This window comes from Ixodes scapularis, unplaced genomic scaffold (genome assembly GCF_016920785.2).
Source record: "Ixodes scapularis isolate PalLabHiFi unplaced genomic scaffold, ASM1692078v2 PGA_scaffold5__190_contigs__length_132052651, whole genome shotgun sequence".
In the NCBI taxonomy this organism is placed as follows: domain Eukaryota; kingdom Metazoa; phylum Arthropoda; class Arachnida; order Ixodida; family Ixodidae; genus Ixodes; species Ixodes scapularis.
Window position 1 is genome coordinate 7100245 of NW_024609880.1, and position 25313 is coordinate 7125557.

At 45.8% G+C, this 25313-nt stretch overlaps 1 long non-coding RNA gene across 1 annotated transcript; it reads right to left on the reverse strand.

Moving 5' to 3' along the window:
- Nucleotides 1-854: 854 nt before the first annotated feature.
- Nucleotides 855-5263, reverse strand: LOC121837986. Its single transcript, XR_006078378.1, has 3 exons — nucleotides 5181-5263; nucleotides 3447-3596; nucleotides 855-931 (listed from the first exon to the last, which is right to left on the reverse strand). It is a non-coding gene; the product is annotated as an uncharacterized LOC121837986 (long non-coding RNA).
- Between the last annotated feature and the right edge of the window lie 20050 nt (nucleotides 5264-25313).

The window sequence follows — 25313 nt, forward strand, 5'->3', positions numbered from 1 at the left end:
ATACGTCCAAAATGACACAAGTTACATTTCTTGTACTTACGGAAACAGTTCAGTCTTGTTTGGTATAGTACTCGTCCCATTTTATGTTACTACCGCTATTCACGAGTACATCCGGGCTTTGTATGTCACATGCCAAGCTTCTCATTGAAAAGTTGATATGTGACATGCAAAACAGGGATGTCCTGACAGTTTGCAGGCGCAACTTGATGCAAGTCTTTGCAACATAAAATTACCTGCAATGCGGAAATGTTCCCCAAACTTGTATGGAAAATTTGAACTGTCGTATCTAATGCGAGCACTATCCTGAAAACAAAACAATGAATCTGCGACATATATACTCAATAGAACAGCCAGGAATGCTATGAGAAAGTGCTCACATGCTACGTCAAGTTTAGAGAACATTTTACATGTAGGAACGGGGATAAAGGCATAGAAACATTTGTAAACATCCTTATGAAACTAATTTCACGCTTGGTCCTTTTGGTTCCAAACCATAGAAACGGGCCCATTGCGAAGAAGACTGAACAGTTTGCTGCTTCAAAAATATTTACATTTATTTTTCTTTTAAATGACTAGAACACATACACAATACAAAAAACATTTCATGCCGCAAATATATTTGGGGCAGCTCAGCCATCAAAAAAATATCAAAGTGAGCATTTACTTTGTGTACTTTATGACATTTAAGAAAAATGTCACAACAAATTATGCTGACATGCTACACCTCGAAAAGAACCATCTTGGCCTATGAAAACAAATAGTAATATTAACAAGAGAAAAAAAATTAATCTAAACAAGCACCGAAGTTTCTTTCCACTTCTTTCGGTACTTCGAGAACTCTTGGAGGGCTCAATGCGCCTTCAGACGCACCAGAGCAACTTTTCTTCAAGACTGCCGGGGCCCCTCCTGTGGGTTCATTGCCACAAGTTGCCTGAAAGAAAGATCACTTAAATAATGGGCGGGATTATTTAGAGGAAGATGTATAATAGAAGCTAAGGAGTTCCTGACTCCTTCTTTAACTTCTCTATCGGTTAGTAATTCGATCTGAACAAATTCTAAATCTTGTCTATAATATCCTTTCAAGCCGAGACAAACGCCCTTAATCTGGAAAGTCCGTGCACACACCATGAGCATCCAAGTCTGATCCTTGCATCAAGACAAATTTCGATTGTACAAAAAAAAAAAAAAGTTTCACCCCACTGACATCAGTTCTCAGTAATAACTGGGCACACTTCGGAGCTTACGTGAGCTCACAACGCTAAGACATTCTACAACGCGAGACGGAGGCTACAAAGGAGGACAAACACATCCATCTCAATTGAGACGTATGTCTTCCTAGCCTCCATCCCGGATTGGAGAATGTCATATTAACCAGCTCGCCTGTCTAGTAACGTTGTACACAACAATAATTCGGTTAAGAAAGGAATTCAGAATACCAGTCAATGCAATATTACAAAAAAGCTTGCCTGAAGGGCTTAAGCAGAATATTGCGGTTAATATATAAAACACTGAACATTCATGTCTTTTGGTTCATATTACTTATTCTAACTAATGATCATAGCCCGGTCACAGGTATATTTATGTGCCCCTGCAGAACAAGAGCCCCTGCATTTGCAGCCGAGTGATACTAAGGCGGGTTAAAATATAAGTTGCACGTACCGTAGGATGCATAAGTCCTACTATTGGTTCTATATGACGATATATCTGAATACCAGATTCATATTTATTCTTTCATTATATTGCAACATAATAATATGACTTAAAAAGAAACGCTCCTCCCCAGCAGGTCACGCAGTTACTGCAGCACATCCAATTAATGTGAGTAACGAATTGTAAAGCGAATTGCGAATTGCCAAGCGAATTGTAAATAAGGGTGTCTAGAAAGCAGCACGTTAACATTAGACCTTTGCCTTTCTTAGTGTAAAGCTTCAACAAAAACATGGTTCAACATGTTCCAGGTTGCTGTTGAAGGTGCCAAACAAACACAAACCCTACAACTCTACAAAACATATTTTTTCAAATTGCTGTCGAAAGTCAGACACTTTGCTTAATGTAATTGGCAATGCCTCGGTGACAGTGTGACCAAGCTGAATGAAACTCTTAATATTTGCATGGGAGTACTGCAATACGTTCGAGGAATCTTTATGCGTCTGCAATGCTTTTTTTTTTCTTTTTTTTTCTTTTTTTTCTTTACAGATTTGTTTAAAGCCATGAAAGCTACACTTATGCGGTTTGTGCGACTGAGTTATACGCCCAGGGGGACGTTACCGGGGTGGCTAATCTTCGCGATAAGTCGGCTAATTAATTGAAATTCGTTAATTATATTTTAATTAGTAGAAGTAGTCGTATGGTTCCAATTAGATATTTGCTGAGCGTCGTTCAAGTCCCCTAGATCAGTAATTTTTAGAAAGACTTTGAGCGCGTGAAAAGCGCAACAGTGCGCTGAAGTTACTACTCGTGGAACAGGTACAAGGCTGGGGCTAGCTAAGAGACGGAAAAATCGCGCGGGCGCCTTACCGCAACCGGTAGCCTCGTACTCCGCAAGTGGTAACCTTTATTGTACTACTACACTTTTCACGCGCTGAAAGTCTTTCTGAAAATGACTCATTTAATGGTTTTCGATAACACCCACGAAGTTTTTAATTGGAACCATATGTCTATTTTCACTAATTAAAAGAGTAACAAATTTTAATTAATTAGCCGACATATTGCAAAGATTAGCCACCCACTAAATGTCCCCCTGAGCGTATAACTCGCTCGCACAAACCGCAAAAGTGTAGCTTTCATGGCCTTCTTTAAACAAATCTGTAAGAATAAAAAATATCCTGTAAATGTACAGTACTCAGCAAAGGAACACGCGACTGTATTACCTCTTAAGATTACATTAATCTATGACGTAGTGCACAAAATTGTTGCATTATGCGCCATGCTATAGTTGTCGTTCGGCCACCGACAAGTTAGCACTTTTATGAGGTAATGAACAGTTTGTGTGTTTCTACAAGTTTCGGAAACACTGCACAACGTCAGAGGAGAACAGTATTTGAAGTTTTTGACTTGTACCCTATACTGTAAACGACTTATTTTTCGCGGGCTCCATATTTCGCGATTGAGGTAAGAGTTGAAGATTTGGAATAATTCGCGGGTTCTAATTTTCGCGATGCGGCGAGATTTCCAATGTGAACACGATTGTAAACCTGAGACTGGGGCAGAAAAGAGAACACAACAGAAGGTAGTAAAAGAGGAGGCAACGTCTCAAACTAAGCTGCAAAGTTTATTTCGAACACGCTTTATATACCCCATCTCCAACGCCGTCTTTATTTATTTCTTCACGAAATGCAATGTCCACTTGACAATTGCACCACTTGAAAAAATCAGAACTGTCCATACGATACATTTTTCCAAAGCAAATTCACAGTGCACATTTTCAAAGGCACATTCATAGTTACCTCTAAACGAACTTCAACGCTGCTGGCAGCTCGGCAGGGTACTTTAGGTTGAGACAGCAGTATGTGGCGTACATCAGCTCCATAGCAGAGAGGAAGCTGGCGCCTTCGAAGCACCTGGTGCCATCCAGTGGCAGTCGAAGATGCTTCTGCCTGAAAAAAGTCGATCTTTTTAGTCATAAAGGAACGCTGAACCAAACGTTTCTGATTGCAATTGTGGCTGAGAGCATTAATACCTAGGGCTTTGGGAGTTATACTATTTTCAAACATGGCACACCTTTTGAGTTTTTATCTGGGGAGTAGATTTTCAGATTCTTTCGGTTAGCATGTATAACCATGAGTTTTATCGCTTTATTTTGGTGATATGTATAGTATCTTCCTTTAATTCACAAGGCAAAACCGCACTCCGTTGCGGTGAATGAACTTGATACTCGATGAAAACAAGTCAAATCCCATCATCTAAAAAAAAAGGGGACTTGACACACAAAACCCAGTTACAATTCTCGAGCGTGCTCATGAATGTGCGAGGCTGCATGCACAATGCGCGAGTCTCGTCGCATATTCACGAGCAAGCTCGTGAATTGCGATGTTGGTTAGGTCATGATGAGCGAAAATATTTGCGAGGGCTCTGCAGTAATTTTTATTGGTAGAGCAAAGCTCTGCCACTATGGCCAGGATTCGGGTCGTCCAATGAAAGAACATTAATGCACGTCGTGCGTACAGCAACTTCCGGTAGAGCTGCACAACGTCGTGCGTGTAGCATTACCCTACATAAAAAGGGTGTCCTTCTCAGGCCATAAGGGGGAGTTCACTCTGAGCATGCGCAGCGTTCAGAGAGCTCCAATGTGGCCTCCAGTGAATACCACCTATTACAATAGAGGTTTCGACTCGACCGGGGTAATTTCGAAGTATATTCGTCTATCAGTAGCCCGAGTTATTTCAGAAATATCAGTCCCGAAAAAATGGCATCAATTTAGTCCACAAAACACCTGGAGTGATGGAGCATCCGCGGCGCGCACACGAGCATTAGCAAGACGATGATTGGTTACTGGCACAGTACAGATAAGTTTACTGGGTGACTCAAAATATCGGACGATATTGCCTTGCTATTCCTAAGATGCAAAAGCCTGCATTATTTCTCTGCATCAAGCAGGTGCCACCTTTATTGGACCGCATATTCGGAAAGCTGCCAAGAACGCTCACACGGTCGAGCAGCTGAGGAACGCAGTGCTCCACTCTGCTTTCAGACGCATAAAAAAGAAAAGTTAAAAACAAGCTCTGTTTATCGAACGCTGTATTGAGAATATCTCACGCTTTCGAGCTTAGGAATATACTTCGTTCCTTAAAACATTAGTGACCAATGTTCACGTCTTCTAATCCGATCTTCCCTCATTGTCCAATTGCCCCATCCCCCTCCCCGATCAAGCGCTGAACTTTGAACCATGTGAGGTTGAAGTTGGCGGCGAATCTAGCTTAATTCGACGCGCTTAAGTCACGCATGTTGACAGCGGCTTGGCATAATAATGCGGGAATATTGCGGAAACCGTGCTCTCCTAGTGCCCAACTACTAAGTAGTGTCGTGCAGTATGCCGCCCCGAATCAGGAACTATAAGAGGCCTAGCTTTATGCGGCTGGGAAGACGAGACGCTGCACGATGGGCATCCCGAACTTGGAATATACGACACCTTTCGAGATAGTAAACTAACCTGCGTTAGGAAGAACTTAACGTATACGTACCTTGGAAAACGAAGCCGTCTACGCACCGTAGAACGCCGCTGACGACGCGACAACAACGTCAAACTCGCCTTCCGAACGGGTAGCACTAGGGTGCCTCAATGTCCTTCTGTTAAGGGTGATGCCACCGTTTGTAGTACCCGATGCCGACAGCACGCGCTCACGGGGAAAATACGAAGAAATTGACGAAACCAAAATGTCGCCATAGCACAGTCAGCGCCACAAACGCGTGCAGGGACACGCTCTTTCACGCGCTTCTGAACAAAAAATAAATGTAAAAGTGGGAACAAAATGGCCAGATGTCTCCACCCTAAGCAAAGCGCACATGAAGGCACCCTAGGTAGCACCACTCCACAGCCCCCGGGCCCACGCCGGCCGGCAGGAGCTTGCGCATGCGCGGGAGAGAGATGTCTTCCTGCGCGCGGCGTAACTGGGCTCACGGGCGCTGTACTTCCGCGGTCTGATAGAGTTCCATAAAAATTGCTGGATATCCGGCACTTTCGGGCGCGTTCAATTCGCTTATACCAGTTGAACCGATTATAAACTGTAATCTTGTAAGGCTTTTTTTATTGATTAGGATAAGCTCATACTTATTGCTTAAATAGCACATTTCGATGCATATAATACAGTTCCTGCTTTTGAAAGCAAACAGCACATTATATGCATTTCCAGAAAACGGGACATGTTCTATTCGGTTTTTCCACGTAGATTGATGGAATTTTCTAACAGTGCATTGTATTTGTTGTCCCCATCCATCTAGTTCCAAAGTTAACCGCTTGGGGCGCCACGGTCTGATCTCCTCCTTAATAGCTAAAGCGACCTCTTTCTTGTTGTTCCAGAAATGTTTTGTAACGTCTATCCGTGATATTGCCACGTGCGTTGTTCAGCGAGCGCGTGGCGGAATGGTTACCGCGTTTGGCTCCCGCGCGGAGGCTCTCGCGCGGAGTCTCCGGGTTCGATACCAGAAAGCGGACTTCTCTTTTATTTATTTCTTCAAATTGACATTGTCGTAAGTTCGAGCATTTTGTCGTCTGATTGAGTTACGAATGTTCTACGTGCCGAACTTTCTACGCCGAATGTTCCAGGTGCTCCAAGTGGCGGTCCGGAGCCAGTCTCGCCCCAGCGGTCGATCCTGCGGTTTCGCCGACATCGACGCCTGCGAGGCTAGCCTTTCTCTTTTTTGTTTTGGGAACAAGCTCGCCTCCTTAAACGTTTAAATTCTTCAGTTATTCGCCGCCTCATCATTTATCATTCGGGACAACATTTTGCTCTTTATAGTCGGACTGCATAAAATAGCCCTACTATACTTTTTTTTTTCTGTTTTGTGTTGTTGCGTGCTAATAAACCATTCTGGTAACCCAGATTTGCGTAGCTGCATAATTGTAGTTGTCAATGACGTCGATACAAATAATTCAATGTGGAACTATCTTCAAAAGTAACTGAAATTTATTTCTAAGTATTTGTACTCTACTCAAGATACTTTACAGTGAAAGTAACTTGAGTAGTATTTTAAATACTTTATGACGCAGGTATTTAGTAACTTAACTTAAATACTTTTATCGAGTATTTTGTCCAACACCGCATAGATCAAGGGTGGCCAGGCTGATCCGGCCTAAGAGCCGCAAAAAGAATCACGTAACTGCCAGGAGCCGCCTAGAAGGGCAAAGGCAGAGAAAGGAAGGGGGGGGGGCAATCCTTTTTTTAGATTAATAGATGAAACCGTGAAGTACTTTAGATGTGGGAGGCCTCACGCCGCTTTGAGGACCCGAGCCAGCATGGCTTGCTGGAAAAGAGAGCGGCGGCGGCAGTCGAGGTCGGTATAGCCCCGGAATAGGTACAACTACCCTCCGACTCTGCATCTTTTTCCTTCATTTCCCATAAACTATACCCTTCTTCCTCCTTTTGACTCAATAAAAATGTTTCTATAGTCCGTTGCAACTCAAGAAGCTAGGGCGAGGGAAATGAAGGCCGGGGAGGAAGAAGCAAACGGGACGCTGGAGAGGAGGGGAAAAACCTTTTCTGTCCGGCGTTCCTTCTGCAACGGACTATAACAACTACTACTACTGCTATAGATCTATCCGAGCCAAAAGATGTCAAACTGTACGTAAGGTAGCTGTAGCACAAGAATACCAAACCGCAACCTGCTTTTCAATTTAAAACGCCCTCTTTTTTTCTTTTTGTGGTAGGTAGTGCTCGTGTGGCCGCGAGAGAGGCGGGGGAGACAACGGGTTGAGGGGGGGGGGGGGGGGGGGGGAGGGGGGAGGTTTACTAGAGGCGGCGAGGCGCACTTCAACACGCAAATGCCGCAGCTTGGCCAGCGCTGGAATAAATGGTCTACGAAGAGTATAGCTGGATGATGTCAGTGCAGTCGTTCTGTTGTTTCGTTTAGCACTTTGAAAATAAAATCCTCCTAGCCTGCAAACCCAGCGAGAAGAAAAAACACTAAAATTCATTTATAAAAATAAAGATTTGGCAGTTCTCTGCTGGTGGGGGGTGACATGGAGGAAAATAAACTCCAATCACAATTCAACGCGCAGGTCATTTTTGCAAACTCATATCCGGAATAGCATCTCTTGAGGAGCACATTTCTGCTGTGTTCAATAACCTCGCACGACGAAACAAAAGTAATCGATCACTTTTAGATCATTACAAAATGATGGAGGGGTGTGCGAGTATCGAATAATTTTAATCAATAGAAATATTGACTTGCATCAAGGAAACAAACTGAATAGACTGAATAAATTTATTTTGCATGAGCTCAAATCTTAACTAATTTTGGTGCGAAAATATCAGTGGTTCTTCATGGTCTGGAATAAGCTTCTCATTTCGGGTCATAACGATCGATGTTGCTACCCGTAAAAAAACTGTGTTTCAACGATGTTTATACGGGTGATTCAGTAATAGCTTACAAAAATTCCTAACGATTCAGCAATAGCTCCAAAGTTCCCAATTCCTAACGAATTCCTGAAGAACAAACAAAAAAAACTTGTTTCGAAAACCACACCTCAAGCCGCGGAGAGAACTAGGAAGCGCACATAATAAAAAAAAGCTATATAACTAACTACATTGTGCTGATAACCTTTCTAATTAGCGATTTTAAGTTAATGTTGCAATTGAAATTTTTAAGGCTACCACCATGGAAGGCTAAAGCAATTTACGGAAAGTAAAACGAAGCAACCAGCTTGGAGATATTTGCTGACGAACTTTGATCTTCATATGGGTATGATTTCCGAAATTGGATATCACTGGACCCAACTGCCTTATCGCTCATTACAGCGTAAAGTTTGGCGACGAATATCTCCAAGCCGGTTGCTTCATTTTACTCTCTGTAAATTGCTTTAGTCTTCCACGGTGCCACCTTTCCAAATCATCATAGCAACATGGACCTAAACATCGCTAATGGGAAAGTTAATTAGCAAATTTTAGTAAATTAGATAGCGAATTTGTATATATTTTGCTACTCCCGGCGTCTCCTGCGACTAAATATATGTTTGCAAAATATTTTTCCAACCACCCTATTGTCAGCAATTTTTAAACCTTACACTGAAAAACCCGGTATATAAAACATAAGGGCTTTTGATTACCAAAGAAATAAAGAAGATTCATGCGTCTTGCCGTGCTCCTTTTTCTTCGGCCTATAAAGTAAGCCCGTGACAATTGAAGTGGCGTCCATGATGGGGCGGGCGCACATATCACGCATTTTTTTGTCATGTTTCATTAACTTTTTTTACTTGTGAGAAGAAAAAAATAAAATGCACGCGAATTGTATCACTTTGCTAACAGCTAATTCTGGTGTTTCTCAAGGATATTGTTAACTCTCCCATCGACATTTCAGCTCTTAGTACATTATTTTAAAAAAATGAGGTAATCACTCCTAAAATTTTAATAATTAGCCTTAATTAAAAATAATGGAACTCTCGCAGGACGCTTGCTAACAAAATACAATTCGTTTTATTGACAAAGATCAATAAAAAATCAGGGAGCGTTATTTGCGATATCCAGTATTAACATAGATCTACCTCTGGGTGGTGAGAAGGGAAACGCGGCTATATGTTCAGGCACGATTTCTATTGCGGAAGATCCCGGCACCCTGCGGAGCGATGTCATAATACACTGCAAGCATATGACGAAACGAAAAGTGTGATCGTTGGCTGCATCGCAAGCCGACACATTTCGGCACTTCTCGTCTCGCTCGCCAAATGCAGGCTGTTGGTATCTATGCTGTTTGCCGTCGAATTTCTTGAAATTTTGGAACAAAAAATCGAAACAGATAGTTTACAGCGGAACGTCCGTGCACCGAAAAGACCTCACCGAAACGCCCTACACCGAAACGGTCCCACACTGAAATGTCCGAATCCCGTCGAGACTGTCTCTGCAGTCCCTGCTGCTCCAATGCACTTAATTAAATTGATGATACTCGGAAATTGTCTGGCGTAATCAGAAGCAAATATCCTTTGAGGAAACACGTATGGAAATAAAAACCCTTAATCAACAGGATTTTATTTCAGTCACTGACAATCGTCGTTGTATCGCTGTATCGGACGGGCGACCACGCGAATATAAAACGGACAAGTTTATGCAGACTTTTCTTCCTTTTAAGGGTCTGTGTAAACGTCTATGGGAAAACTTACGAGAGCCTGGAACGTCGACTTATCAGTATCCCGTACGTTTCACCTCTAGATGTACCAGACAAAACAAAAACAAACGTAAGGACTAAAGACGTCATTAGAATATTCAAGGATGTCTGAACGCTATACAAACAACATCTACGCTCCCCATTGTTAAAATAAAACAATTCCTAACCGACAAGGATTCCTGGAGGAGCGCAGTTAGCAGGTAAGACCGACGGACCGTCGGCTCAGCACCTCAAGGTCGGTTGCTTTCTCCTTCAATATGCACCCCATTTTTCCACGCGTTTTTTCCAAGGTGTCACGTGGCTTGGCCACGTGACACATTGGCAGCGCTCTATCGCAGCTTCTGCTGCGGTCCATTGTCAGGTGAAAGGGAGCATAGCTTCGCTCGATGTAGGAGACAAGGATACCTTCGTTTGTAAGTAGACAGCCCCCTCCCCCCGTCTTTCAATTTTCCCCGGCGGATTCTTTCCGATTCTCGGTGTATACGTAAGGCGGCGACGGCAGGGCACGACCCTGAGGTGCGACACTCCGTTTGAAACGGAGCACTGGACGCCTGCGGTGTTTAACACGCGTGTAAAGGAAGCTATCGCCGCTGGGACTAAAACTCGATTTTTTCCGTTTCTCGCAACGGTGGTCACTGCGACGTCTCCTCGAATGATTCACTCCCCGCAGCGACGTCTCATGTGCACCGTGTGATCCCCGCTGCCCATTGAGTTCGAGTTGTGAGAGCTCCGACCGGTGAGTACCTCCGGACTCGCACCCTTTATGTGAGTTTTGTGCTCACCTGCATATTTGTTTGAACTTATGGCCGAGCATCGAGCGTATCTTTCTTTACTTCTTTCTTTCTTTTAATTCTTCCCCGACTGACCGGGAGGTGGGCAGAAGCTTGATGTTTGACGAAGTCTTTGCCTCCTTTGCACTTACAGCAACTTGGAACTTTAGTAAAAAAAAAACAAGTAAAAAACAATCTTACATTTCAGAAAGGAATATTAAAAAAATATGTGAATTAGGAATGAAGAGCAAACAGTGGTTTCAATATTAGGTACTAATACAGTCAAATGAAAAAGAAAGGACAAGTATATGGAGTCTTTTATAACACATGAATTCATATACTTATATCAAACATAGAGATGACCCGAATTGAACAAGGACATGTAGATTAAATACGAAATAAGAGCTATCAGTGGTTTCGACAATAGTTTCTATGACAGTCAAATTAAAATAAAATTACAAGCATATACAGACTTTTTACCTATAAAACCATTAATACCAAGCATAAACATTACACTCGCCAAAAAAACAATGTCAAAAACCAATGTCATTGCCCACCAGGAGCGCCTTCAGTTTCTTTTTTTTAAATTGGGTGAGAGCAGTCGAAGTCGCTCTCACTTGGAGTATTGTTAAGGATGTCCGCCGCTTGAAATTATTTCGTTTTCATACCATAATTTGTTCGCGTTCTGGGATGTCGTCTGATTTCGTGTCTCAATATATAGTTATTTACATCGTCTTGAAAAATCCCAAAGAATGTTTTGCTCTGTATTATTTGCGGTAGCTTAAAGTAATACATTTTATTAAACTTTCGCAGACCATATTTACTGAAATGTGGCTCCCTCGTGATATCTTGAGGTCCGCCGTTGAAATTTTCAAATATTCGTGGTATTTCTTTTTTGCAGAATGAGCAGCTTATCATAATTTGTGGACGTCGTTGTGCCCCATACAAAAAATAAATATATTTTTAATAGAATAATGAATATATATATATATATATATATATATATATATATATATATAAACGAATATGTGCAGATGAATGAACCGTACCAATCCAATCAATCAAAGAATCAAAGTTTTCAGGAACCCACCGGAAGCCAAAAAACGGCGGAGCCAGGATTTGAACTCTGGGCCTCCCAATGTCCGGTCGGGTGTGCTAACCTCCACACTACTCCACCTTGGCTTTCTGCCGTTTCCTACCTGTCTTATTAATGCACAAGAAACGAAATGTGTCCAATCGGAGGTGTTCTGGAAACACACGCCGCCGCGTGGAACGCGGTACGACGCTTAGTGTCACGTGGTACGTGCTCGTTCGTGCTCCAGAAATCCTCCCACTGTTTGTCTCGCCCCGTGTACATGTAGTATTCTTTGTTTATGAGCTTTTAGAGACACGGTATCATCATCATCTGCGAGAATCAAGAGCCACGTTATTGAATATACAACACGGGCACTTCACGTCATCGTATGTGGTCTCCGAGGAGGATATAAACGAATATGTGCAGATGAATGAACCGTACTTAATCCAATGAATCAAAGAATCAAAGTTTTCAGGAACCTGCCGAAAGCCAAAAAACGGCGGAGCCAGGATTTGAACTCTGGGCCTCCCAATGTCCGGTCGGGTGTGCTAACCACTACACCCGACCGGACATTGGGATGACCAGAGTTCAAATCCTGGCTCCGCCGTTTTTTGGCTTTCGGCGGGTTCCTGAAAACTTTGATTCTTTGATTCATTGGATTAAGTGCGGTTCATTAATCTGCACATATTCGTTTATATCCTCCTCGGAGACCACGTACGATGACGTTAAGTGCCCGTGTTGTATATATATATATATATATATATATATATATATATATATATATATATACATATATATACAACGGGCATGGTGGCGGGAGGCCGACGGCGTGGGTATATAATTGAGGCGAAAAAAACCCTTGGTGAAAACAGCAACAACGGACGATTTATTCTTCGCCATTTCGTCCGGACTCCGGCCGAAACGTCGAAGAATAAATCGTCCGTTGTTTCTGTTTTCCCCAAGGGTTTTTTTTCTTCTCAGTTATATATATAATGTGGGATTTCCCCTTTGGGGGTACCACTTAGAAACACAAAAGGTTCCTTGAGTCCAGATGAAGACGTGTTTATTGACTGAAATGCCAACACGCTTCGCTGTTAGACAGGAAAAGTCTGGGCGCTGAGCGCCGCTGACTGAATTGCCAGTATCCCCCGGTCGGTTTCCCGCGCTGCCGCATTAGACAGATTCACGGGAAGTCGGAGGCCCACAAAGAAAAACCGAGATCCGTAGAGCTTCTGTAGCCTCGGAGAATGGACGTGCCCGGGGAGGCCGCTAGCAGTCGCGCCCATTATAACTCTCAAGGGTGCGCCAGTGACACATTCACCCAAAATGGGCAAGGGAGCGCCGGCCCCTTCGGGGAATTCGGCCTCGGTTCCTTGTATCCGGGAGGACGACGCCATTGGTGACGACGGCTCCAACGGCCTGATCGAAGCTAGACCTAAATAGGGATATAGGGAACCCGACGGTTCCCACAATATATAAATATATATATATATATAAATATCGTAACGATAATTCTCATTAGTTACTCAGCCGAGCCGTCCCGTTTTCGGTTCCCACCGTCTTCTTCCTCTTTCTCTTTATTATCATAGCACTCTCCCCCTCCCCTTGAAAAAAGTAACAAAGTTGGGAACCTCTTTTAACAATACAGTTAATGTGATCTTCTTCGTAGTCCGTCAGCAAAAGATATCCACATTTCTTTTTCGGAACTTGGACGTGGCGCGCTCATGGGATGTATAGCATGAGATGCGATACATGCTCAGGAAAGCAGTGGTGTGTGCCAGGTGACAGGCCATCTCCGTTCCAAGGCTCAGTAAGGCCCTCGGTATCGGGGAAGAAGCTTAGCAGCTCTTCCGGCAGACCGCAAGGTCCGTATCGTCAGAACTTTATCTCCAGTTTGAACTCGGGCACATTATGGTTACCGGTCTTTGACATATTGCCAGTCTTTTCCTGACTTCGCCGAATGGCGTCCCGCGCCCCTCTACGAATATCATCAAGTCAAGCACGCTGAGTGTCCCTGCAACGTTGTGTTCCGTTCACCCCAAGCCTTGTCTCAATAGGCAGCGTCACGTCACGACTGTATAAGAGTCTGAACGGTACTTCTTTTGTAGTTTCTTGCTGTGATGTGTTCAGTGCAAACGTGGCATGCGGGACAAAGTTATCCCAATTAGTATGCGTGGAGTTCCCATTGGCGGAGACGATATCGGTAAGTGTATGGTTGTTCCTCTCAACTAAACCGTTCGTTTGAGAATGATACACGGATGTCGGAGAATGTCGTAGGCCATGTGTCGCCAGACATTTTTTGAAATGGTGAAACATGAACGGTGTACCACGGCCTGAGATTATTGAGCGTGGCTTTTCATGCCTCAGAACAATGTTGACATAAATAAACTCCTCTAGGCAATCTGCGGTAGCATCTGGTACCGCTAGGGCCTCTACCCATTTGGGTAAGTGGTCAACCTATAACAACGATTTTCGCTCCGGAAATTTGGACAAGGTTCGAGAAAGTCAATTCCGATTAGCTCAAACACCTGTTCTGGAGGTGTGACTGGGCAACGGGGTACGTCCCACTTAGTAGTAGATGTCTTCTGGAACTGGCAGTGCTCGATGTCTGAACGTATCGAACGACGTCTTGACGTAGGTCGCGCCACCAAAAACGTGCGGTGGCCTTAGTGTAGGTCTTTTCTCGCCCGAGGTGACCTGCACTCGGAGCGTCATGGAATGCTTGGAGTATTTACACCCGTATGCTGACTTGTACAACTGGGAGCCATACGGTGCCTGCTGGCTGTCGTTTCTTTACGTGGCATAGGATTTTCTCGTCAATCCTATAAGCTCGCAACAGGCCCGGTAATCGTTGTCGCGTGTCACTGAGTTTCTCTGTGGGACTTTATTGGCGGATCGAGCGTACATTCGCTAGCTCAGCGTCGTTTACCTGTGCCATGTACAAGTCTTGAACAGCAGAAATTACCACAGGGTGGCGCGAAAGAAAGTCCGCATCTTGATGAAATGATCCACTGCAATGACGAATTGAGAGGTTGTTTTCCTGCAGCTGCGGTCCCCACCTGGCGAGCTTTGGCGTCATGTCCTGCTTGGATTGCAACCATTGCAATGCGGCATTGTCCGTTACAACCGTGAAATGACGACCATAGAGATAGGGACGGAACTTGCTGACGGCCCAGACCCACGGCGAGACATTCCATTTCGGGAGGATGGCGTCTGCTCTCACAGTCGTCTAAATGCCGACTGGTGAAGGCCAAACCTTTTTCGATGCCGGATTTGGAGCAAGACTGCCCCCAGACCATCGCCACTAGCATCGGTGTGCAGGATTGTCTCACTAGTCTCGTTAAAGTGTGCTGGAATGGGAGGGTTTAGCAAGGCAAGCTTGATGTCCGCAAGTGCCTGAATTTGAGCTTCCCCACAGGCAGAGGTGGTTGTTTTTCGTAGAAGGACGGTTAGCGGTTGTGTGCGTCTCGCGAAATCTTTTATGAAACGCCGAAAATAGGACGCGAATCCTATAAAGCTTCTTAGATCTTTGATCGTTGCCGGAGGTTGATATTACGTAATGGATCGCAGTTTCTGAGGATCAGGCAGTATGCCTTCGAAGTGATCGAGTGTCCCAAATATGGGACTTGTCCAAAGCCGAAAAAATACTTCTTAGCCTTCAGTTTAAGTCCAGCATAAGGTAAAACCTGCAGTACAAGGCGAAGTCGGCGCTGATGCTCATTGAGTGTAGGGGCATAAATGATTATATCGTCGAGGTAGACCAGGGTCATTGTCCATTTGAGATGACCTAGCACTTTATCCAATAGCCGCTGGAATATGGCTGGAGCATTGGTGAGTCCGAATGGTAACCGATTGAATTGAAATAGGCCGTCACTTGTTAAGAATGCGGTTTTCTCTGCATCCTCGGGTTTTATTGGGACTCTGCAGTACCCCGAAATTAATTGTAGGGTGGTAAAAAGTTTTGCGTTCGCGAAACGATCTAAGGTGCCGTCTAACCGGGGTAGTGAGTAGACATATTGTTTAGTGACGCTGCTGAGTTTTCTATAGTCAACAGAAAACCGAATGGATCCGTATTTTTGGGAACTAGAACTACCGACGATGACCCCGGGCTATCAGATGGCAATATGACCTCTTGTTCGAGCATTTTTTGCACTTGTTCGTTGATGATCTGTCGTTCTGAAGGGGCAACCCAACGAGGATGCTGGTGAATGGAGTGAGACATTCCTGTATCAATTGAATGTTCAAGCGGAGAAGTGCAACCGAAGTCATTGGAGATTGTTGCAATAACGTGTCAAAATTCGTGAGAGACCGAGCTTGTTCCTCCGTCAGGCTAGGACCGAAATTCAATTCGTTCCATTCTGTTTTGTTAGATGGACTTTAAGAACCCACGTTGTCGGCTGGGATAACAGTCGAAACAGTCCGGGAATGGGTTTAACAAGTTACGGTTTTCAACTTCTCACAGCGAATATTGTTTGTGTCGCTGGATTCGAAGTTCATGACGAGGATTTTGGTGTGACCATCTTTACAGAAAAGAATGCTTCTCGGGGCTGCCATTTTTTGACCAGGAAATCACTTAAGATTCGAATAGAAGATTATATCTCCACAAAATCGTCCCGGCACAAAGGCGTTCACGCATACTCCAAAATTTGTTGGGAAAATTGTTCTTCTGGAGACGACCGTAGTAAGCTTAGGGACTTTTTGGGTAGACCTATGTTCAGTGGTGACGCGGGGTTTCATTGCTTGCCAACAATATTCACCGAGGGTAAGAAAAAACGTGATGAACCACGTGATGAATTGAGCGAAGTGGGTCAGCAGGACATCTTGATATATTTTAGGTTCATCTTGCGATTCAGCCAACGGTTTTTACTCAGGGTTACTTGGGAGAGCCATCGTTGTTGTCTCAGTGAGTGGTATATGTCTGGTTTGAATTCATAGTCAGCCCGGTCTTTTTGCACCAATCACACCCAAGAATGACCGGATGTACCATATTTGTGATGACAACAAAATCATGTTGCAGTTGCGTTGCTTCTCCAACCACTGCCAACGACATTACGCCTGTGGATTTTAACTCGGAAGCATTGGCACAGAGGAGCTTTATGGTAGTTTTTGCCTTGAGATGTGTTAGGAAGCTAGATACCACTCGACTATCAATGATGCTTACTACTGACCCGGTGTCCACAAGAGCACTGAACTGCTGATTGAGTTCCACCATATGTACGGATACACATGGTGGCGAGTAAGGTTTAGGCATCTTCACTGATGTTTATGTGTCTGCAGTTACGCCTAATGTAACGTTGGGGACTGGATGAACTACCAGCGAGCCCTGCCCCAGTGGCTCGCGGGAACGTTTCCCCGATGTGATATTGCCGCGCGCGCAGCTGGCCGAGTAGGCAGCGCGCGCGTGGCCTAGCGGTTATCGCGCTTGCCTTCCGCGCAGAAGGCCAGGGTTCGATTCCTGGCCGCGGCTACACATTTTTGTTCACACTGTATTTGATGTTCTCGTGAATTCGAGAACCGTCTTGGATAATTCGAGGTTAGAATGTTCTACGCGCCGAACGATCCAGAAACCCACGAGGGTACATAAGGCATTCCGCAAGGGGAGGAAGTGGCCGAGTGGGCTAACGCGTCTCAGCTCGGAGCGTGGAGCGAAAGCTTACGCTGGGAACCTCCTGGGTTCGATCCCCGCCGCCCCCGCCCGTTTCGATCTGGATGAGTTTCGTACCGGCACGCGTTCGTGTGATCACTACTGCGTGATGCACGTTAAAAACCCCAGGTTAGCGGTTGTACCGCACTGGCAAAATTTCTCATCTACAGCTAAGAAACCGATTACCCTTTGAGGCGCATCTCCATCAAGGCTGTATAAACATAAAGAGCAAGCCAATTTTTTTTTTCGAGCGGGGTCAGTTTCGCCTTAGCGTTCGACTCTGCTCCTACGCCGACTTCGACGCCCGCGACGCTCTGTTATTATCTTTTGTACCCTTTTTTATTTTTGGCACAAGTTCGCCACATTAAACGTTTATTTATTCCTGTTTATTTATTTATTTTTTTTTTGTCACCACCCGTGACATTTTGGTGGAGGTGCGGGGTAACCGCATGCCCGTGCAGCGCTCCCCTCCGAATTCCCGCAGTGAAAGTCCGAACACAAGCCCCCAGGAACCCAACGAAGACCAGACCGAGATCCGATTAAGTCGCCGGAACCTTGGCCTACCCCCGGAATCAGGACCCTTGCCACCCAGGACCAGGCAAACAAGGAGGACGACGATGGCCAACCAGTCAGAGACCCCGGCCGCTCCAGCCGTCGTTTACCTGCCCGTCGTACCGCGGACGGCTGCTCCATTCCACGGCGAGCAATACGAAGACGTCGAAGACTGGATTGACCAGTATGAACGCGTTGCCCGCCACAATTGCTGGACCGACGAGCAGTGCCTGCACAACGTCTATTTTTCGCTTGAGGGTACCGCCAAGCACTGGTACGAGAATCATGAGTCCTCTTTGACGTCGTGGGACATTTTCAAGACCGATCTCAAGGCTACGTTCAGCAACCACCACCGCCGAGAGAGAGCCGAGGACCTACTGCGAACCACAACCCAGGGCCCTAACGAGAGCGTCACCGGCTTCGTAGAGGACGTTCTGTGCCTGAGTGCCCGCGCCGACCCTCTGGCTACCGAAGAGAAGAAACTACGAATTCTCATGCGCGGGGTAGGAGACGACATTTTCGGAGGCCTCGTCCGCAACCCGCCGGCAACCGTCGACGCCTTCGTCACCGAGGCAAAAAACATCCAGCGCGCCCTCCAAGCGCGCGCTTCCCACTACCAGCGGCATCCAAGCGTCACTGCAATCCACACGAAGGAGAAATCCGCCCCTTTCCTCCGCGGAGCGCGCATCACGTGAGACATACATCATTCCTTTTTGACGCCTCGCGGCGCCGTTCTCCTCCGTGGCGGAGGCGCAAAGGCTTCGTGCTGTCAGTACGAAAGCTCGCAGGTGCACGCGGCAGAGCCGGGGACGGAGTTTCCCGGGTTGTTGACGTCACGACATCCATCCGCGGAGTTCTCCTTCGTGTGGATACCTCTTTAGCGGCGGAAACGCCCCTGGTACAGACATCCGCGAAATCATCCGGGAGGTCGTCCGGGAGGAAATCCGCCGGTTGCTGCCAGCTGCAAACCGACCAGCGACGCTCTCCATCGCCAAGGTTGTGCGGGAAGAAGTTAAGAGAGCCATCCAACCAGAGGCTCCCGTCGCCGTGACAGCCACCGAGGAGCCCACGTTGACTTACGCCGCGGTGGCCCGACGGCCACCGCCTCCTCCTCGCACCTATGTCGCGCCGCCCGACGTCAGTCTCCTGGGCCGCAACACGACAGACGCCACGACGACCAGGTCAGGAGCCCCACGTACCTCGGAAGACCGACGTGTGGCGAACGCCCGACCGACGCCCTCAGTGTTTCCACTGTGGGGAAGCAGACCACACCTACTGCCAATGACCATACCGGCGACTTGGGCTGCGCGGGTTCCACCCGAACGACCAGCGCCCCCGTTATGGTGAACGACCTCGGGCGATCGACGAGTACCTGCGACGACCTCAGTCCCCCGAGCGTGCGTCCCGCCGAGAGTTCCGGTCACCTTCGCCACGACGTCCAGCTTCGCCGATGCACCGACCCCGACATGAAAGCCTGTCACCCCTCGCTCCTCGCCGAGGAAACTAGTTGCGGCAACCCCTGGAGGTGGAGTTGCCGAGGACGACCGACGTCAAGATCCTCCACCAACGACGGAGGGCCCCCACTCGAACGCTACCAGAGACCGAAGCGACGCTCCTGCAACGGTGAAGAATAACCTACACGTCTTTATCGACGGCCACGACGCGTCGGCCCTCGTCGACACCGGAGCAGACTACTCCGTCCTGAGTGGGAGGCTCTCCCAACGCCTTCGGAAAGTGACGACGCCGTAGGATGGCCCACATATACGGACCGCCGGTGGGCACCTAATCACACCAGTCGGGATTTGCACTGCTCGCGTCGAGATCCACAGTGAGACGTGGCCTGTCAAGTGCGTCGTTCTGCAAGACTGCTCGAGAGACGTTATCCTAGGAATGGACTTTCTTTGCGAGTATGGCGCCGTCATCGACCTAGGGGAAAACCGGCTGACGCTACGAAAACCTGCTCCATTGCTAGAGGAACCCAAAGCGACGTCATCCGCGGTCCGCGTCCTCGCAAATCACGTGAACTTACCACCACGGTCCAGTGTTTTCGTACCCATCGCGATCGACGGGGCTTTGTGCGGCGACGTTCTGCTCGAGGGAAGCTTCTAGCTGCTTCTAGAAAGAGGGATCGGCGTCGCAAGAGGCATCGCGGAGCTCCAAGACGGACACACTGTTGCACTCGTAACAAACTTCCGACAGGAGGCTCAGCACCTTACGAAAGGCACCGCCGTGGGTCACGTCGAGGAACTCGTGGACTCAGCCGCAATCGCCGGAATAGCAGAAGACATCTCTTCGGCGTCACACGAGACAACGCCGCATTCGCAGTTTGACATCGATCCAATCTTGCCTACCAGTGGCGTACGCAGGATTTCATTTCGGAGGGGGCCGGACCAACGGGGGACAAGATAAGGGGCTAAAGGGAGTAAAGGGGGTAAAGGGGTAAAGGGGGACAAGATAAAAAGAGAAAACTAAGACCAAGAGGAAATAAAAGCATTTTCATTTTTTTTTAAACTATGCATTCTTCTATTAAATAATTAAATTAAAGTTGTCATACTGGTTTTGGGATGATTATGATACATAAAATCGGTGCCCCGGAAATTCCTCACCAGGAAGGCATTTGCACTTTACTTTTTTTAATTACAAGTCACGTCAACAGAGGGCACCAGAGTTAGCAGAAAACAAGAATCATATAAACAAATATTATATAAAGCACGACTCCAATGCACGAAGCAGTCATCGGGGCTGATAACGCAATGATGCATGAGTAGAAACGCTGAACACCTTGATGGATAGACAATAAACACTGGAAAGCTGCTCCACCATAAATTACTTCCCATCTTAACCTGATCGAACCAACAAAAATCTCACGTGATTTCTTCGTTGGTGTCGATTTCTAAGGTTTTCGAAGTCCGTTCACAAAAGAAAGTCAAGGAAGTCAAACGACGCAACAAAGGAACGATGGAAAATGGTTTGTACACTCACATATTGCATTTGGCTCTCGTCCTGAGGCAGCAGGTCGCACACTCGCGCCCCTATCTCGCGCAGTTCTCAAACTGCCGATGACAACTTCCGTACTTCCGTACTCTGAATCCCGCAGTACCGGCTACTTTGCCGACGACCGTTATATAAAACTATATTGGAACAGAAGCAAACGCTAAAGCAACAACACACATATACCCAAAAAGCAGATTGCGGAGGCCGCGGCTTACACGCCCAATTGCGCAACCCGCAGTCCTTGGTTACGTTTATCGCGATCTGTGGGGTCCCCACAAGCTGGACCCATCTTATTAAATGTTTGATGTTTCTGTCGCTTTTTCTTCTTACTAAAGGTTCTGTTGTATCGTTTCATACGCGTGGAAATTCAGCAAAGTGTTAAATATTAAGTCAGATGCTTCCACAATCTTAGTGCTGTGGTTTGTAGAACCTTTGGCCCTACATATTTTTGTTACATCGCACAATCCATGACTTTCATAAAGCGTTGAATCTTGATTGGAGATGGGGGGTTCATTAGCAAATTAATCCGACTGATCGCCACCCTTTAATAGACTATTTAATAAATAAATTCCTTAATTAATATTTTCTCAGTCAGATTACACGAAAGACGTTAAAACTACACATTTTGTATTATTCGTACTATGTCATAAATGAACATATTGCGTTCCCTTCCTTTCTTATTTCTCTTTTTTACAACTTCTCCACAAAGTTGGCTCCGCTGTTAAAAAACAAAATAAACAACACCGCATTGATATTGATGAACCCGAAAGTCAGGTACCTTGCCCCCCCCCCGGCTCGAAAGTTTGGGGGGGGGGGGGGGGGAGGGGGCCGCGGCCCCTTCGGCCCCCCCCCCCCCCCCCCCTGTGTACGCCACTGCTGCCTACCCCACAACGACGACAACTCAGTGACCTTCTCGCCAAGTTCAGTGAGTGCTTCTCCACGTCGTCAAAGGTGCGCCAAACGACGGTTGCGAAACATCGAATTATTACTGATGACGACGCACTTCCTGCTCATCGGTCGCCGTACCGTGTATCTGTGAAAGAGAGAGAAGTCATCCAGAAGCAGGTCCAAGAAATTATCGACGACATCGTCCAGCCCTCAAAGAGTCCGTGGGCTTCACCGGTAGTCCAGGTGAAAAAGAAAGACAGGACTCTTCGGTTCTGCGTGGACTATCGTCGACTAAAGGCCGGAACAAAAAAGGACGTATACCCGCTGCCACACATCGATGACACCCTAGAACGGCTGCGCCACGCCCGATTCTTTTCATCGATGGACCTGAAGAGTGGGTACTGGCGGATCGAGGTCGACGAACGTGATCGTGAGAAGACTGCCTTTGTCACGCCGGACGGACTGTACGAATTTAAAGTGAAGCCGTTCGGACTGTGCACAGCACCGGCGACGTTCCGGCGCGTAATGGACACCGTTCTTTCCGGCCTGAAATGGAGAAGCTGTCTCGTCTACCTCAACGACGTCGTGGTATTCTCAAGCGACTTTGACGAGCACCTGAGACGTCTGCGAGCCGTGCTACAAGCTATCCAGAATGCTGGACGGACACTGAAGCCGTCAAAATGTCGGTTCGCTTACGGCGAGCTCAAATTCCTGGGTCATGTCGTGAGTGCTCAGGGTGTAAGCCCTGATCCAGCAAAGACATCCGCTCTTGCTAAATTCCCGAAGCCATCAGACAAGAAAGCCGTCAGAAGATTTCTTGGGCTGTGCGCTTACTACAGACGTTTCGTTCGCGATTTTGCAAAACTTTCTGCACCGCTCACGCATCTGACGAATGATGACGTGAACTTCCAGCGGGGGGAGGAGCAAGAACAAGCGTTCAACGAACCGAAGGAAAGACTCCAGTCACGCCCTATCCTCGGACACTTCGATCCATCAGCGGAAACGGAAGTTCACACGGACGCCAGCAACGATGGACTCGGCGCGGTACTCGTCCAGAGGCAAGACGGAGCAGAGAGGATGATCGCTTACGCAAGCAGGGCACTGTCCAAGGCACAGAAAAATTACTCAACGACGGTCAAGGAATGTCTCGCTGTCATCTGGGCGTTAACCAAGTTCCGCCCGTACCTGTACGGGATCCCGTTCCGCGTTGTCACGGACCACCACGCTCTCTGTTGGCTCGCCAACCTCAAGGACCCGTCAGGACGCCTCGCTCTTTGGAGCCTTCGACTGCAAGAATACGACGTAACCATTGTGCATAAGTCTGGCCGCAAGCACAACGACGCCGACTGTTTGTCTTGGGCTCCAGTCGAATCTCCTACCAAAAGCATTGACGACGACGATGACACCCGTTTTCTCGGCGCAGTTATGGATACCGACATGGGAGCACTTCAACGAGACGGCCCGGAACTTCGCGCTGTGATCGACCACCTTGAAGGTCAAGGAAGTTCAGTTCCGCGAGTCTTGGCCCGAGACTTGTCAAGTCTTGGGCCAAGACTGTCTCCGGGTCACCAATTGAAGTGGCCAAGGTGGCCCTTCATTTATTTACAGGATATATTTACAGATGCCGCCCAGGCCAGGAACCAGCCAGCTGAGGGTGTAGCCGTGGAAAACTTTCTCGAGCCACTTGCCCTAGCGATATCTCGTGGAGCTTTTTTCTTTTTCCTTTCACCCGTGCTCTGGTGCGCGTCTTTTCACGTGGCTCGCTTTCTGTGAGCCACATCGCTATCGCGGACACCTAGTTGCTACAAAGTTATTCATGGTCAATATTTTATTGTGATTATTTATCATCACTTTTGATTTAAAAATGGTCAAACTGTGTCCCTTTGACAATATTTGTCAACATTTGAGCAGCTCTTCTGTATGACCTATTTAAGATATCGTAACATATTTAGTATTTTCAAAAAAAGCTGAGAGTATACCCTTTCTAATGATAACAAATTTAAAGCTGTGTGTGAAAGAGAAAGGACAGTGCGTTCTCGTAAAGCAAGGACTATTTCAAATTTTATGCAAATTGGAGGTCGATTTTCTAAAAACACCCACCTTTTATTGGACTGACTATTTTTCGTTTGCAGCTATTGCAGTGCTTTATAAGGTAATATAAATAGAAAATGTACTATATTGCTTTTATGACTTTGTTTGACTTTTTTCTCAGTAAATAAACTTACTCGCAAAAATGCACTATTTCTTAATTGGCGCCTCTCATTTTTTTATTAGACACCCGTGAAGACACGTATTCTCTTACAAATAACTTTAACGCGATTATTTGTATGAAATATATTTTTGAAGATGTTCCAATATGACGCTTTTGGACGATAATTGTCAAAGTTTACCAGCTCTTCCGTGTGACGTATATGAGGTGTCTTAACATATTTAGTATTTGCGGAGAGCTGAGAGCACACTCCTTTTAATGATAACAAATTTGACGTTGTGTGTCAAAAAGAAAGGGCGGTACTTCCTCTTAAAGCAAGGACTACTTCAAACATTTTGCGAATTAGAGGTCGAGTTTTTAAAAAGCCTACCTTTTATTTGGCTAATTGTTGTTCTCTAGCTACCTATTGCGGTAATTTATCAAGTAAACTAAACAGATATTGTAATATTTTGTTTGTATGGCGCCGATAAAAGCTTACATTTTGTTTTCTTCACTTGTTCTCCAGTAATAAAAGTCTCACAAAAATACACTAACTCATAATTAACCCCTCTTAAACTTTTTAGCAGCTACCTGTAAATTCCTTTAATAAAAGAAGAGGCAAACGGCGAGTTATGCAAATAAAGCGTCTAGGTCAAAATATCTTTCTTTTTTTTTCTTTTTTTTAACTGTCAAACCGCCTTTCTGCAACAATATTTGACGAAGTTCAGGAAGCTATGCTGTGCGACCTAATCAATAGAAATTTATGATCTTTACATCATCATAAAACTCCAATTAAGCTCTTTTCTTTTAGTATAATTTGAATGCTTTGCAGTAAACACATAATGCGGAACATTTTCCTGAAAAACGAATATTCAGAAAAACTTGCAAGTTTCAAGTCGATTAAAAAAAAAGAACTTACTTTTTATTTATTTCATTTTTTATTCACAGCTAGGTTATATAGTAGTCTGTCAGGGGATGCTAACAGAAATTGTAACATATTGTTTTTATGGCCGCTATTAGGAATCAAATCTCGTTCTATGAGAGTTTTGAACGGACTTGGCATAGACGCTCAGCTGGGCAGAATTTTCACCTATGTAAGGTTTGCTATTTAATGTTAGTACTTACCTCAATTTCTGAGCGTAAAAGCCAATAAAGCAACAATATTTATCCTAACAATATATATTTACTTGGCACTGGGGTGATTTGCAAGGTGTGTGAGCTTCGCCCTATGTATTGACGGAGAAGATACGTAATATCTAGAGTTTTGAACAAACTTAAGTCAAGAGGGAAAAGTCTAAGTAACCCGGCATGAATCATTGAAAATAGAAATGAAAGCTAAACACATGACTAACACATTTGAATGCCTTACACGCTACGAAATGCTCACGA